General features: G+C 37.4%; 1 protein-coding gene across 9 annotated transcripts in view; it reads left to right on the forward strand.

The window, feature by feature from the left end:
• Positions 1 to 15,553, forward strand: part of GALNT3 (polypeptide N-acetylgalactosaminyltransferase 3) — a 193,486-nt gene that overhangs the window by 77,231 nt on the left and 100,702 nt on the right. For all 9 annotated transcript variants that reach the window (XM_032445903.1, XM_032445904.1, XM_032445908.1 and 6 more), the window contains one exon: positions 9,334 to 9,430. The gene's annotated coding sequence lies outside the window, so the exon portion shown is untranslated. The remainder of the gene's footprint in view (positions 1 to 9,333; positions 9,431 to 15,553) is intronic.

Genomic DNA, 15,553 nt, shown 5'->3' on the forward strand with positions numbered 1-15,553 from the left:
CTGACTTCATAGGTAAAAATGATACTGCAGAAGGGAAGAAATGTAATTGATCAAGGTCAACTTTTCCCCATTTCATTAGAAAGTATCTTGTTGTTCTAGACTGCCCTTATTAACAGTCTTCTTAATTCTCTCTTAGATCTATTTCTTTATATTACTCTTGGATTTGCAGTAGATATTAAAAAGTCTTTCCCTTAGCCTGCTCTTTTTTCTTTGCTGTTTGAATCCCCATTGGTCCACTACCTGTGATAGAGTAGCTCTCTTCAGAAGGTAACTTTGAAATGCTGGGAGCTGGGGAGAAATCACTTACGTCTGAGTTACTGTGACTCTAGAGATAATTCAAATCAATTGGATGTAAAGATCCACTGGAATTTGAATCAGTTCACGCATACTTTTCATTTTTTATCTTCCTATTTAAGTCCTAAAGGATGCTTTCATTTTAAAATCATGCAAAGCAACACCAAAAGCAATGAACCTCATCCTGTTGCAACCAGCCAGTACAGTCTTTATTAAGCAGTAATTAACTTTTCGAGATCAAGACTGTTGTGTTCAGGATGACTCTGTAGCTTGCTGTAGGATCTGGCTATTGAGCCTGTGTGTGTTGTAGACACTACACTTAACTTTTCTATTATGAATTTATTCATGAAAGGCTGAAGTACAGCTGTACTTGAAGAATTTCACAGTTACTTTGAACAATAATGATTCAGTATTAATTGGCTGCATTTGGTGCAGAGAGGACTTCTCTGAGCACTCAGTGATGTGATGCTCCTTTATCTGCCTTCAAAAAGCTATTGGCCTCTAGCTGCTGTGTGGACAAACAAGGGTGCAGGCGTTGTCAGCTGATTTCTTCTCACTTGCATTCAGCAGCTATTTCACGTTAAGTAAAATCCTGCCTGATAAAACAATGTTGTGTTTTGTCTTTTACCTTTTGAAGAGGTTTGCTGTGCAGGATGTCTCAAGTATTGGTAACTTTTCTGCTCTGACCTTCTCTAGGAAATTAAGCTCACAGAATGTGAGCAGTAATTGTACTGATTTTTATGTTAGGATTGTTGTCTGGGACTTGCATACAAGCCATGCTGAGTCTGGATGAGCATGGGGGCTGTATGAAGTCACTTTAGTATTGTGAGGAAAGAAAGGACTTTGCAGTCCCAGGTTTCTTACATATTCCAAGTATTAGAGCTTTTCTGAACTCATGGTCTGCAGCTGCAGAAATACAGGGGATAAAGGTATGTTCCTTGTTTCCAGCTAATGGCAGCATCTATAGCTTAAAATAGAAAATATGCCTGGGAGATACAAAAGCAAACAAAAAGCATGGAGAGCAGCAATGAACAAAACCTTTATGGAAATAAAAATCTAATTTTTATGTCCCTGATAGGGGTCATTCAGTAGCTCCGGTCTTGTAGGAGTTCTCATCCACAGTACTGATGTGTTGTGTTCTCCATACCCATGACGAGATGCTTAGAAATAAGACAAAGATGGTTTCCCTTTCCCTCGTCCTCCTTAAGAAATTTTTCTTTCTGTGGTTGGTGAGATACTGGAGGATTTTCCTGGACTTGAAATTGAGCTCTGTTAAAAGCACTTGTAGGGAGAGAAGGAACCAAACTGAATGCTGATTATTCCTGTCTTCCAAGCACTTGCTATGACAAGCTTTCATGCAAAGGTTGCTTTTGCTAGCTATTCACTTGGTACAGAATTAATTCTTCTTTATGCTAAGAAAGATGTGCTGAAATGCCATAAATCCCTACAAAAACTGCTTTGCTGAGCTGGGTAAATCACAGCACGCTTGTGGTATATTCTTTTATGAGACCACAACAATGCTGGATCACATTAAATCTGTTCCTGTTTACATTCCCTGTAAGAGTTTTACTGAAAGAGGTTTGTGTTATGTTGATCTCATGAGTTACAGCGGATGATATTAATGTGGGGTTGAACCATGTTGGAGATGCACCGCGGACAGTAGTGTGTTTCATATTGTTGTGGAAGATTTATTGCTCTTAGTTTTGCTTCCTTCCATCTTATGTGGTCTTCTGAGATCCAGTAATTCCCTATAAAAGGCTCCCCCCTCTTTTTTTTAAAAATTTTTTTTTTTAAGCAAGGTGTCTTAAATATGATTTATTACTAACACTAAGTGCAAAAAAGTCCTTCTTTGTTTCAGAGAAGTTCTGCATGGGTTGTCTTGTAGCAGGGAAGTGGAAAATTATAAGATAACTGAAATCCTAGTGGGATTTTAGTTTAGCTAAATAGAAGCATGACGAGTTCCTTTTTCCCTAATAGGGAATCAGGCTAGAGTTGAAGATACAGACTGGAAACAGCACTTTAAAAAAATATTACAGCAGTTTTATTCCACTAATATCAGGCTGAAAACTACTTGCGCGCCACCTCTCTGAGCAACTGGAATGCTTTAGTGGCAAGGATACTTTGACTCAGGTTGAATCTGCTGCCAATCCAGGTCTCAGGTCCTTTTGTACTGAGCTGCTTTCTAGCACATCTGGTTGCCTGGGCTCATTCATATCATAGTATCATAGTCTCATGCGGGTTGGAAGGGACCTTAGAGATCATCGAGTCCAACCCCCCAGGATTTGAGCCTCTGTGTAGCAGAGCGGCACTTCTACCACTTGCGCCACAGGGGGGATTCGACCCAGGGCCTCTGGTGTTGCAACTCGGCATTCCTACCACTTGCATACTCCCCAGGTCAGGACTGCCCACCCTTCCTCATCACCATCAGCTTCAGGCTGCCACAACTACTGTAGCACCACAGGCTTGCAGGCAACATCCTAATGTATATTATGGGCTAAAGGAATGTAATTCAGAGGCTGAAGGCACAGTATAGGGAGAATTCAGGTCTGCAGTGCTTGAATTCACTGCAGTAAGGAAGTGTAGGAAAAGACAACAGACCACGATGAGGCTCAAAAGCCAGGTACTTGCTGCTCTGACTGGTTTTTAGACCCCTGACTGTTAGCAAAGCATATGAGCCTGCTGTCTAAGAAGTGTTCAGACTTGTATGGCTATAAGCCTACCTTGCCCCCTAGACTGACTTCTTTTGCTCTTATTTGTGATATCTCAACCAAAGCTGCTTAAAAGGGTCGGGAGCTATGATTCCAGATTCCATTTTTTATCCCTTCTGATAACTGTAGTAAGAAACATCACTGTCAGGGTGTTCTTTTGCCAAGAAAACTGTAGCTAGTTGTAAGACAATTTTAAAGGGGAAGGAGAGTGCTCTTTTATTTTTCAAGTTCTTTCTGCTTTCACAGAAAAAGCCAAGCCTATTCTGTGTAGATGATTAAAGTAGATGCGTTTTCCACAGCAGAGAATAGCCTTTTATTTGCTTCCATCCCTTTCCATTTTTCATTACAATCCTGCATTTTCTTCTTAAAGCACAAACAAGTCAATGTCAGCATGGCTGGCAGTCTAAAATGATTTTGGGATAATTTGTGTTTGCCAGACCAAACAAAATCAATTGCTGTTGTTTAGAGACCAAAAGCACTAAAAAGCTGTGAGATATTTCTGGACTTTGACAACGTGGTGTTTTTTTCGAACCCCACTGTCTGGGGCAGTTAAGGGAGTAGGCTGCCTAACACCCTCAGGGGTGGTTGCAGTTTTCAAATGTACCTGATTATATGAACTACTCTTAAAAATGCTTATGAGAGGGATTTTTCATAGCTGGCAACAGTTTCTGCGTGGAAGGTAGTAGGAAGACTTTGTAGGCATAAAAGGAGAATCTGCAATTGGTTTGTTTGAGAGGTAGTTCAACTTAACTCAGATCTGAAGGTGTCAGGGCAAAAACTTTACAAGAACAGGGGTTAGGCTGAGTTTAAGCTATGCTATTGGGTTTTGTCAAAATACCTGAATCAGGGCAAAAGAAGAAACAGGAATGTATGGTGAGTTTAGGAATCTAAAGCTAGGAAAACTGTGAGTCTCTCGTGTACAGACTTGTAAGAAGAAGGGTCTGGCATAATAGCTCAGTTAATTCTATAGGAGAAAGAGGTAACAATGAAAACCACCACAGTAAATAGAATTTCTGATAGTATTTGAATTTGAAAAGGCAAGATGGAAAGACTGTTGCTTGTACTAGTAAATGTAAAGCACACACTGATACTTCAAAATGGGCTAGTGAAGTTAGCCAGTAAATGCTTATAACACTGATATCCTAAGAATCTATTGTGGTTTTTTTTTTGTTTGTTTTTTTTATATTAATCTCAATAGATTATGAGAAAAATCTTCATAGCTATGTGGGAATTGTGAATTTTGCCACTTTTAAAGATGGAATATATCCTGAGTTTACTTGAGCATTTTCTGCCTTAGTGCATTGGATTGATCTTTTTATCTCCTTTTTCTTTACCCCTTTCAGTTAAAGATGGGATATTTTTCTCTTCTAGTAATCTGCTGACTGCAACACCCTGCTTTTGTACCTGGGTGACTTGATTATTTATTTTAAAGTCTGATTTTATAATGAATGATTTCAGTCAACTGAAGTGGAATTAATGAACTTACATATGAACAACTTTGTCCACATAATAGTCCAGTCTTCAAACCCATATCTCTTCAGCTTAGAGGTAAGGATGTGGTGCAGAACCTTGCAGAAAGCGTTGCACAAGCCAAGCTAAAATTTAAAGGTTCAGTTCGTTCAGGTAGAGCACAACAGTACAATTGAATTTCTTTTGCCTTTGCCGGCTGTTGCCTTGGATTTGTGCATGGATCTGAGACAAGATACAGAAGAGCAGCCAGGAAGATTAAGTGACTAGAGGGATCTGATTTATAAGGCAATATTAAAAGTGTAATGTATTTGGACTGTATATGCAAATAGAGCAGAGGATACTATAACTGTCTTGAAATACTTGCCCAGTGAAGACCAATGGTGGTAAAGAATTACATTAGAGAGGAACAAAGAAATATAACTGAGAATAATGGTTGAAATTAGGAAAAATAAAATGTGGGCTGAATGCCATGACAAAGCTCTGTGACACTTAAATTCAGAGTGTAGAACAGAAAGAAGAATTAGAAATATTGAAAGACCCATCCCTTACAGCAGTGTAAAACTAGATGTGTAAAAGTAGTGAAAAGCGTACTCTAGAGGGCAATCCTTCACTGGTATGGGGGCAGATTAGGTGTTCCTTTCCATCTGTAATTTGGTGGTAATGCAATTAGCATTGCTGTTGTACTGTACAGATCCTCGGATTTTTTTTGTCATATTTATTTTTATCTAATTCATGTTTCCACTGTTTAAAACGAGATCCTATACTGAATATGTGGTGGATCCTTGTGTAAAATGAGGCTGTTATCACAGGAGTTTTTGTAAAATGGAGAGCATTGGAATTTTAAAGCATTGGTGCTGATAAATGACAAAGAGCAGTCTAGATATAGAAGATATGTAGAAAAAACTGTACATACAAATAATGTAAATTGCTTGACTACTGTTTTCATAGCAGCACTTCAGTATGGGGTCTACTCAAGCATTAGAGCTGGGATAAACTAAAGCCATGAGAGCAGCAGCATAGGGGTTGTCTTTGTACTGCTGGGAGCACCGGGCAGCACTAAGCGCTGCAACCAGAGCATGACCTCTCAGTACATCAGAAGCAACCCGGAGAATTACTAATGTGCTTGGCAGTGGCAAGGAAATACTGCATGCAAGATCTAATATTGTTATTGCACATATTTAGGAAGAACTAATTTTGCATGTGTAGGGTATATTAGTCACGGGATATTGACATGATGTTGAGACTTATTTTTTTTTTTGTCCTCTTTTCTGTTAAGCTGGATTTTTTTTCTTGCTGTTCTGCTTTTATATGTTTACGTCTGCCTATGTGAAAGGCTTTTTATTTTGTGTGTGTGCTTATTATTATACCTTGAACGGCAACGCTATCTTTGTCACCTGTCCTTGAAAGTATTAACAGTTTCAATGATCTCAAATTTAATTTGCAGAAAGGCTGTAGAGTTTTCATAAGGCTTTAAAGAAGTGACACAGAAGTTTAGGTCTGCTTAGGGCCTGAGTTTGTATTACCTCTGTGGCTGCCTGGATCAACCTGCCATAGAATCTAATTTTCCATTTCTTAAGATAGCCTGAAAACATCTTTTCATATATGATGTAGGAGTTTTTTCCTCCTCCTTCCTTTTAAGCTGTTCAGTTGCTCAAACAGTTTGAAATGATTCCTGTTATAATAAGGTAATCACAAATTAGAATGGAGATCCTACTAACACTTGTTTAGCCTGAGTTTAATTGTAAAGATGAAGAACAAGAAGATGCTAAAAACCTGGAGGAAATGAATGCTCTTTATAAAGGACATGAAATTTCTGATGTTCATTAGAAAGTGACAGGTAGACACCTTCATAAACCTTTCTGATTTTGATTTATAACAAAGAATAATTTGTATCATTTACTCAGTGATAATCTTCAATCTTTCAGAAAGTGTTTTTTGTGCTTTAGCAAAAAAATGTTTAGTGTCAGTAAAAGAGAGTCCCCCTGAATATGTTCTGAGTGCATTCCATTTCATCATTAAGAAGCCATCAATGATAGAAACATCAACAAAAGAACAAGAATCGTTGTTATTAATCCAAACCCTTCAAAGCTATCTTCATTGCAAATTACTTTTACTCAAATAAGAAAAAGCTTTGGAAAAAATGTTATGAGATGTAGATTTGTATTTTTTTCATGGTAAAGACTGTATCAGCCATTGCAGTTCGTAGATAAATGTGGAATATTGGATGAAGGAAAGCAAACCATTTTTCCTGTTTTCTCAATTTTTTTCCTATGTTATGTCATGTAAAGAAAACTATAGAAGGAAGAGACCTAAAATAGTTGACTTATAATGACCTTAGCTATCCAATAGAATAGAGAGATCTAGAAAGAAAACTCAATGTAATTTTACTGAAGTGCTTTTGAGAAATACCTGAAGCCGCGAACTTACACCTGCAGCTCTTTGTTTGATTTTAATTAATGCTTTATAAAGGAAAATCTCATTAACAGTTGAAGAGAAGAGGGAAAGTAGTTAATGCTGACATTTCAATAAATGAGTTTTAAAATTGAAGGATAAATGAGTTTTAAAAGCATTAGTCTAGACTCAAAGTAATGCTTAGAAAAAGAAAACACAAAATAGTCATAAAAATGGATTGGAGTGGAGAAGGAATGAATCACACCAGCCAGTCTTTATTTTTCCTTCTGTCAACAGAATGATCCCCTCCCATTCCATGAGCCCCTACTATTCTACATTCCCTGCCTGTATATACAAATTTGCTGCCTCTGATGAGATAAAACCCTCCCATGCAAATTGGCTGAATAATACAAGCATGTATAGGAACTAACTGATGTCTGCCATAACTCAATGGTCTCTATGTGCTTGGAGTCTAACCTTTCCAAATAAATCATAAATGGTGCAGAATAATAACTTCAATGGTAATAAATAATGGAATGTACTGAGACATACTAAGTTTTAAGTATTACATCACTGATGAAAAAGAACATTAAAACCATTAAAAATTTTCAGGACACTGAAGTCAGAGTTGTGTGCTTTCAGTTCAGTGATCCAAGTGCTGTGTAACTTTCAGGTAAAAAATCATTTGCTGAAAGAAAACTAAGCTTCACTTCTGAAGAAAGTGAGCTCTGAAGTGTACCTGCCTAGGGCTCTCCCCAGCATCCTTGGGATCATGTCTCCCATACATTCCTGTTGGTCTAAAGGCTTTACTGGAGGACACTAATGTGTGAGGACTGCATAGGGATAAAGGTGGGGCAGCTCAGTGCTGAGTGCTGCAAGTTATGACTAACAAAGTAACATTCTCTTTTAAATGTCACCTTGCACAGAACCTCCGGCCCTGCAGGAAGTTGCCATGTAGCCCACTAGAGCCTACTCCAACCCAAAACCTGATATCAGGAACAGGGTGAAAGGGAAAATGGTCTTTCTAATGATCATTTTGAATTTCCTTTGATTACAAGCCTGTAATTTGATGCCTTCCTCACAAAGAAAATTAAAATGCGTTCATTGTATTTCTTGGGAGCTAATTAGTTTTGTCTCTGGATCATGCTTTTGAGTTTGGCTGAACTTGGTTTTGCTATGAAGCTCAATGCTGACTTGAAAGAATTGTTGCTATGAGGAAAATGGAAGAGCTGTGCCAGATGTAATGGAGCATTGACAGAGAAGCCTTATTCTGGCTCACAGTGTGAGTCCAGTGTTCTTCCCTGGGTTTATTTCTGTGACATTGTTCGAACTCAGTGTAAGCTTCAAACTTTCCTCCTTTAATTTTATTTTTGCCTGGTTGTACCAGATCTGTATTTATGAAGAGGCACTTTGTTTAATAGCACAAGATACCTTAATGTTCTTCTACCTTAAATGCCCTTTTATGTGAATCAATGAATGAGATCTATTATACTTTCACTGCCGTTTGCTATTGAGATTGCTTTTTCTTTTTACTCCAAACACTTCTTGAGAAGCTATTTGCCTTTCACTCTCTGGTTGTTTTGATTTGGATCACTTCTCTTGGCTGGACTTTCTCTTCACCTTTTACTAATGTTAGGTGTTCCGTCCTTGGGATGCTTTTCCCATTTGTAGCCTATCACTTCATTGTATTATTTTCTTTCAGCTTCTTGTTTGCATTGAGTAACGTTTGTTCTTTACCTCCAAGAAACAGAAATACGAAAGCATAAAAACAAAAGGTCACACATCCTGTTTTATTTTCTTTTTAAATGTGAAAATGCAGTCCTCAGCCCAACTGGCTCTGTCTTCTTGGTTATCAAAGGGCATAGGCAAGTAATACCTCAGATATTACAGTCAGCCTCTGGAGACCAAGAGCATGATGCAAGCCATGTCTCATACATTAGTACCAGTCCTCTTAATCCCTTGCTTATATCAACCTTTTAAAGAAAATTAATTTCCCATGATTATGCTAATATTTTCTTAATGAATTAGAAAAGAAACCTGTACCGAACATTAATGAATCATTTTAACCATCCCTGCTGAGAGATCTGGGGATCATTCTTTTTGTGAAGTATGTGGATATTAATATGCACCCTGGTAATTGGTACAAAGTTAATTACTGTAATTCTCCTATAGTTTAAAAAACTGTAACATGCAGTAATAGCTAGGTTTTAAGGTGTGAATTTGAAGGTAAAATACTATTCATTGCTCCATATGAAGTGAGGCTTAAAAACAATTTTAATGGAATAACCAGGAATTTTAATGAGATATAATTTGGCTATTTTTGTGCTTTGAAACTTATTTCCCCATGCTTCTGATACTTGTGGTGTTCCGTGATGTGTTTTGGAGTTTGGAATTGTAATATACTAAATACATTGTTGTAGGTTGTTGTATATTATATGTTAATATCTGGTTCCATCTTCCTATTTGATAGGGTTTCTCAAGAGACAGAGGCTTGCATCACCATTTGTTTCCTCCTGACTGCACTGCTGTACTTCAGATCATCTTTGGCTCAGCAGTCATAAGGTCAGGTAAGTTTACCCAAGTTTTGTAATCTTGTTGAATATGTTTGAAATGAGTGCTCCTTGGGCAGTGATGCTGTTGTCAGGGTCCAGTTGTGCTTCTGTGCATTACAGGCTCAGGCATTCCCTGGTCTGGCTTGTGCTTGCTCCACTGGCAAATGGGGCCTGTTAGTGGTGTGAGAGAAGGAGTGCTGAGGGACTTGTGGGCTGGGGAAGGAGGAATGCAGTACTGCTACTATGGCAGTGGATATGTGTTTTTTTGTTGCAGGGTTACATTGCAGTGAGAAACTGGATTCTCATGATTTCTGCTTGTATTAGGAGTTACCATTCATGATGTGAAGATATCCTATGAAGGAGCCTCATAGTATTGCTTAATAAATCTAATCTCTTCCTTCATAGTCCCTGTACAATTTGTGAAAATTATGCATGACTAGCTTTTATTTTTATGGGCTCCCTGGACTGCCTGCTGTCATATGCAAGAAACGCTTCCAGACATATCAGTGCCTTTAAAAGCATTTATATGGATGGTAAAATGATCTCTCTCATCTATGTGCCCTCTGAAATGCAGAATTTATCAGTGGGCCTATTCCAAGTCAGGCTTAATTTGTTTCCCCTTTTCCTATTCTAGCTCCTTCAGATAAATTTTCAAAAATAGTCTGGCATATGTTCAAGTCTGATCTAATGGATCAGGATCGTGCTGGTTCAGACTCTCTGTACAACTTAGAAGTAGAAGGAAAATATAGTTATATTTTGAGTCATGGCATATTCCTCCAAAATACTCTGTCAGTGGTGTTTGATATTGGAGGGATGCTGGGAAGTGTTTGTACTGCTGTGGATGCTGAGGTGTAAGCTGGTTCTATGGGACAGAGGAATAAGGCTGTTGCAAAGCAGCTAGTGACTTTCAGCTAGTTTAAATGCCTTAAGAGATGTATTAATGAATCAATTGCAGAAATAGACTGATTGACCTAACTAAAATACCAGAGGCTGAGCAGAATAATGTTTTATTCTATGTGACATAACTTGTACTTGCACATAACTTAAGTGTAGTTTTTGGTATGATGAGTCTGTCTTTCCAAAAATCTGGATTAGATTGGGAGAAGAAAAAGAATGTATCTTGAATTTACTGCACCTTGTGCCTCTTCACGAGTGTGGGGAGTGCAGTGTTTTTTGTCTGTGTCAGGAAACAATTTTGCGTGTAATCATGGGTTGTAGCAGCTATATCCTACTTAGATGTATCTCCTCTTTGTTTTGGCTAGAATAGCTGTTTGAGTTCTCAGTCTTAGTTGCTACTCTTGTAAAAGCTAAGCTTTTATGACCAGCTAATGGCTGAGGATAACAGTACGGTTTTTACAGCTATAAAATTTGTTGAATTAAGATATATGAAATATAATTTGCTGATTTGTTTGACAACTCTAAAATGGTGAGAAAAATCAAATTGACTTCACTTTGAGAACTGAAACATTAAAACATTCTGAAGATTCTAAGAGATGAGGTGTCCTTTTTAGTCCACTCGTTAATCATCCAAGAGGGAGAAAAGCAATTTAATGTTGTAAATTACATATTAATTACCTACTTGGGCATTGAAAACAAAGGTAAGAACTAGCACAAGACTGAAATATCAAGTAGTCATTCTAATTTTAAGATGCCTTTGTTATAGCTCCTGTTCAGTATTTCTGGGAGGTGATTCCTGTGATTGGAATGGAAATTTTTCAGTGTGTAGGTTAGCTGAAATACAGTATTAAGCTGAAATACTGCAATGAAATGATAACAACGAACAGAAAACAACATCCAGTTCTGAACTGTAGATTTGAGTTTGGATATTCAAGTACATAATTTAGAACTTGCATATCTAGCCATTAAGATAAATAGCTTTTAAGTTGGATGACGTTGAGCCTGACAGCAGAAGCAGTATGATACAACTTCTAAAGCTAATGGGCAAGACAAGAATGCACAACTTCAGTGAAATATTTTCAAGGAACTTTGCTAATCCATTTAATTACTCATATGAAATATTGTCAGTACTTGGGCTAGTAAATCCACTGGGGATTTCTATAATTTGTTCACAGCTAATTAGCAGACATAAAGAGTTGAAATCCCTTTGGTACAGTTTTCATTACAAATGACTTATCCAGTCCTACTGGGAACAAATAAGTAATACAGACAATGCCAAAATGTTCTGAAATGTATACAAGAAATGATGCAAAGGTTCAGGTAAGGGAAACTTGTTCTGAAACCTAGTACAAGGTGAACAGCAGATGAAGTGACATGACAGAGCCCAAGCCAACATCAGTTTTTCAGCTGGTCTTCACTGATGTGACAACATCCTTATTGCTGCACAGGTAACATATATGGACTGATGAAGGAGCAGATTACCTAGAACTTCATGGTTATGCACAAGTGAAATTCTGATTCAACTGATTATTGCTTTCAGAGTACCTAATTACAGCTGCTGACAAAGAAACGGTGTTTTTACCTCCTTTTAAATGAATTTCAAACTAATCTTGGAGATGCATGCTTCTGGTACATGCTCAAGAGTTAGTTAGGTTTTGCTGGAACAGATGCTAAGAAAAGCCATGTGTGTTCAAGTAATGACCTTAATGCATTTTTTTCTAGCTGAGTCATTTCTGTAACTGTTCATTCTATTGAATGGAAGAAATCAATGGTAATATGTTTTGGGATGTGTGCTATTATAGGCATAAAGTAGTGTTGTGTAACAAAGTGTTTGGATTTTTGCTCTTGGAATTATATGGAAGGAAACAGAAAATGGTGGTGGTGGGTTTTTTTCTGGCAAGAAGATTTCATAGGAGCTTGAATGAGTGCATTTTCCCTTTGAGGTTAGGATTTCTGAAAATGATGATGTAAATTTAAATACAACAAGCAAGTGCTATGTTGGGTGCTTAATTCATAATGTATATTAATATTTAAATGAGTTCCCTTTGGATGCTCAACACTGTAGGACAATATGTAAGCATTTACAGATTTTCTCATCAGTTATTGTGTGTGCTGATAAATTCTACATAGGCTATGTAACTACAGGAGAATATCTTTATTAAAACAAGCTGCTAGGTAGATGAGGCTTCCAGTTAAAGTAAAAAACATATTCATTATTAAACATATTGTGAAGGTGGAAGGATGAAAATTTTGCAGCTGTCTGTAAATGCATTCTGCATTGCTCTGATTTACTTCAACACGAGAAATTCCTTAGCATGAGCAGATGAAACAAAACTATGCAATTTGATAATAATGGAGTGGGTTTTTCTAAACTCAGATCCCAAATCTGAGTTTTGCTTTTAAAACCAGTTTCTGAGATCGGTTGTATGTCTAAAACTTGGAGTTTGTACATTGTATTCAAATGCTATGGGAGTGTTTTTCATGTGGATGATGGTAGTGAGTGGGAAAAGAATGTATATTGGAAGAGCATACTTTCTGTAAAGACTACTTAGGAAAATACCATGTTCTCTTCCTCAACCCAGCACATCTTCTGTGTGTATCTCAGATGTATTGGTTGATTAACACCTTTTGGATCACAGAGTGGGAAGGATCTGTGTCGTCTTTTCCCTCTATTTAATCTTTGCTTTAGAAGTTCACAATAATTTTCTTCAGCTTAGTTTGCTTAGATACCTGGGCAGCACAAAATCTCTACTGTTATGGACAGATGCATATCACTGTATAGTATTACAAACATTCTCAGCGGTTACTGAGGGTCAGAAAGGAAGAACTGTTATCTATTTCATTTTACTTCATGTCTGTTACTTACTCTGTGGTAATCAATAACTGTGAAACAAGTTATGAAGTCCACCTCTACTGCCAATACTACCTTTCAGCAGGCTGTTAAGCAAGTCTTATAACATTTCAGTGATGCTGCAAACCATCCTATATTGGCTTCACTAACACTAACTACATGAAATTTTCCCCCATTAGTTACTTTATGATTTTTCTTTGTTTTGCAAATTCCTGTCATTTGTCCAGTGTTAGCTGAAGTTTTTGTCTTTCCTATCTACTTGACTTAGTTGAGCTCACTCATGACATCTTGGTCTTCACCATGCTTCATTTGTCTTCTTATTAGCTGCACTTTGTACTGTTAGCTTAAAATCTCCCTTGTTGTTCCAGAAAGTTCACAGTGCGGATTATCCTCTCCTCTGGTTGGTAATATTTCCTGGGGCTTTCTTCTTCATCTAAAAATTGGATTGCTATTGTGTAGCCGGAAGTTCCAGCTTTTAATCTCAAATTACACATGAGGATAAGGTGTATCTCCAGCACTTAGTTGCTGTCTTTGGCTAAGAAGAGACCTTGAGGAAAATAATTGCAAACCTGCTGTGCTGCTACTTCTGCTAGTTGAACAGCTCACTTATAGCTATGAGCTTTATTAATTACCTGATTCTTCAGTGACCTGCTTGGGTAATGTCCTGCAGGCTTTCTCCTGTCTGCTGTTGCCAATTAAGGATTGAAAAATGACTTCATCTTCCCACCTCTGTGCAGCTACATGCTGTGTATAGAGAAAGTAAAAGCTTCTGGTCCAGTTTCTGCTCTTTCCAGGTCTGCTTTTGGTTTGTGCATCCAGCAGCTGGCATTTCATGAATACCCCAGAATCAATTCAATTCTGATCTTGGGCAGACGGAGAATATTGCTATTTCAGTGTCCAGTATTGTACTCCTTGCACAGTATTACAGCTCTTCTGGCAATACTAGCCCAGGTGTTTTATCTCACAGGCTAATATAAACTGCCCCTAAGTGCTGCTAAAGTTCATTCAAGCTAGTAAATATACAGGGTTGTGTACAAATATTAGCCTGTATTGTGTACACATGTAATAATTTAAAATGAATGTTTATTTTCCCTGTGAGTGCACTCTGCCATGGGTCAGCAAGCCTGATTTCTCTTTATAGTTGTAATTTCAGTTACTGACTCTTTTTATTAAAGATTAACAGAATTCTTGATGGCATAAGTTATTTTCATAAATAAGCACTAATGGAGAGGGCACTGGAAATGATAAAGAACATAGTGCCTTTAAAACAGTGTAAATTATGGGCAGCACTAAATAAATAGTATGATGTTATGGAGGTTGAATTTAGACTATAAATATCATGGCCATTACACATATAGCATACAAGTTCTTCTGAATGTTCTACTTGATGTACAGGGATATCCCAAGACTTTTGAAAGCTAATGGTGATCAGTCTGTAGTCTGATTATATGTAGGCTTTGAGTGACTCGATTGAAGTAGTATATTTTAGTTCAAATAGAAAATGATCTTAATGAGCCATGTCATTAAGTTCTTTTTAGTGGTTTGAGTTAGCTGTCCTCATTGTCTTCTGAGGTGAACCTGACCTGGCTCTGCTGAACTGGGTGCTCAATGGTCATGACTGCCTGATAGGAACCTGTAACATCTCTTTAATCATATGCAGGGAGGATAGAGAGGTGCAGAAATGCTCTGGCCATGTCCTGATAGATGTTTATTTGCTCAAGAATGATGGTTAATCATTTCCAGTCAACATCAAGATTTATTTCGCTGTATGCTGCGATTAGCAGTGAGATTTTTCATCATGTGCTGGATGTTTGGTACATGCAGTAAATAGGTTAATGAAAAAGAAAAAAGTTGTAGTGCTTGCAATTGAAGTGCTTGGCTACTTTCTTCATGTTAAGCTGACAAGAAGCATGTCAGCTTGTCCTAAATAGTTGAAACAGGGTACTTCAGCTTTCTAGAAACCACTTATTAATAAAAGCTGTGAAGTGAGAATTTCAAATCTGATTTTAATCAGTAATGAGAAATTCTATAAAGAGATGTGGTTTTATTATAAAAATGAAGTTTTAATCTTCTCATTTCATAGATTTCAGTTTTTCTGTTTCTTTCACAGTAAAATACGTATTTTATTTTGGTTGATTATGAAGTAGGATGTTATTTTTGACTGTAGAGGTAATAAAAAGAAAAGGCAATGAGAAGAAAATTGTCTGAAGCCCATCTGCTGTCCATACAGATTTACTGAAAATAGGCTTTGGGAAGTGAAAGAAATCTTGGAGGAGGAAGGGAAAGCATAAAGCAAATACGCAAATATATAATACAGCTATTGAGGAGGGGAGAATAAACAACAACCTGAAGGTTAAATATTAAGGAACAAAAGCTTCTAATATATGTAA

Source organism: Coturnix japonica, chromosome 7 (genome assembly GCF_001577835.2).
Source record: "Coturnix japonica isolate 7356 chromosome 7, Coturnix japonica 2.1, whole genome shotgun sequence".
Lineage (NCBI taxonomy): Eukaryota > Metazoa > Chordata > Aves > Galliformes > Phasianidae > Coturnix > Coturnix japonica.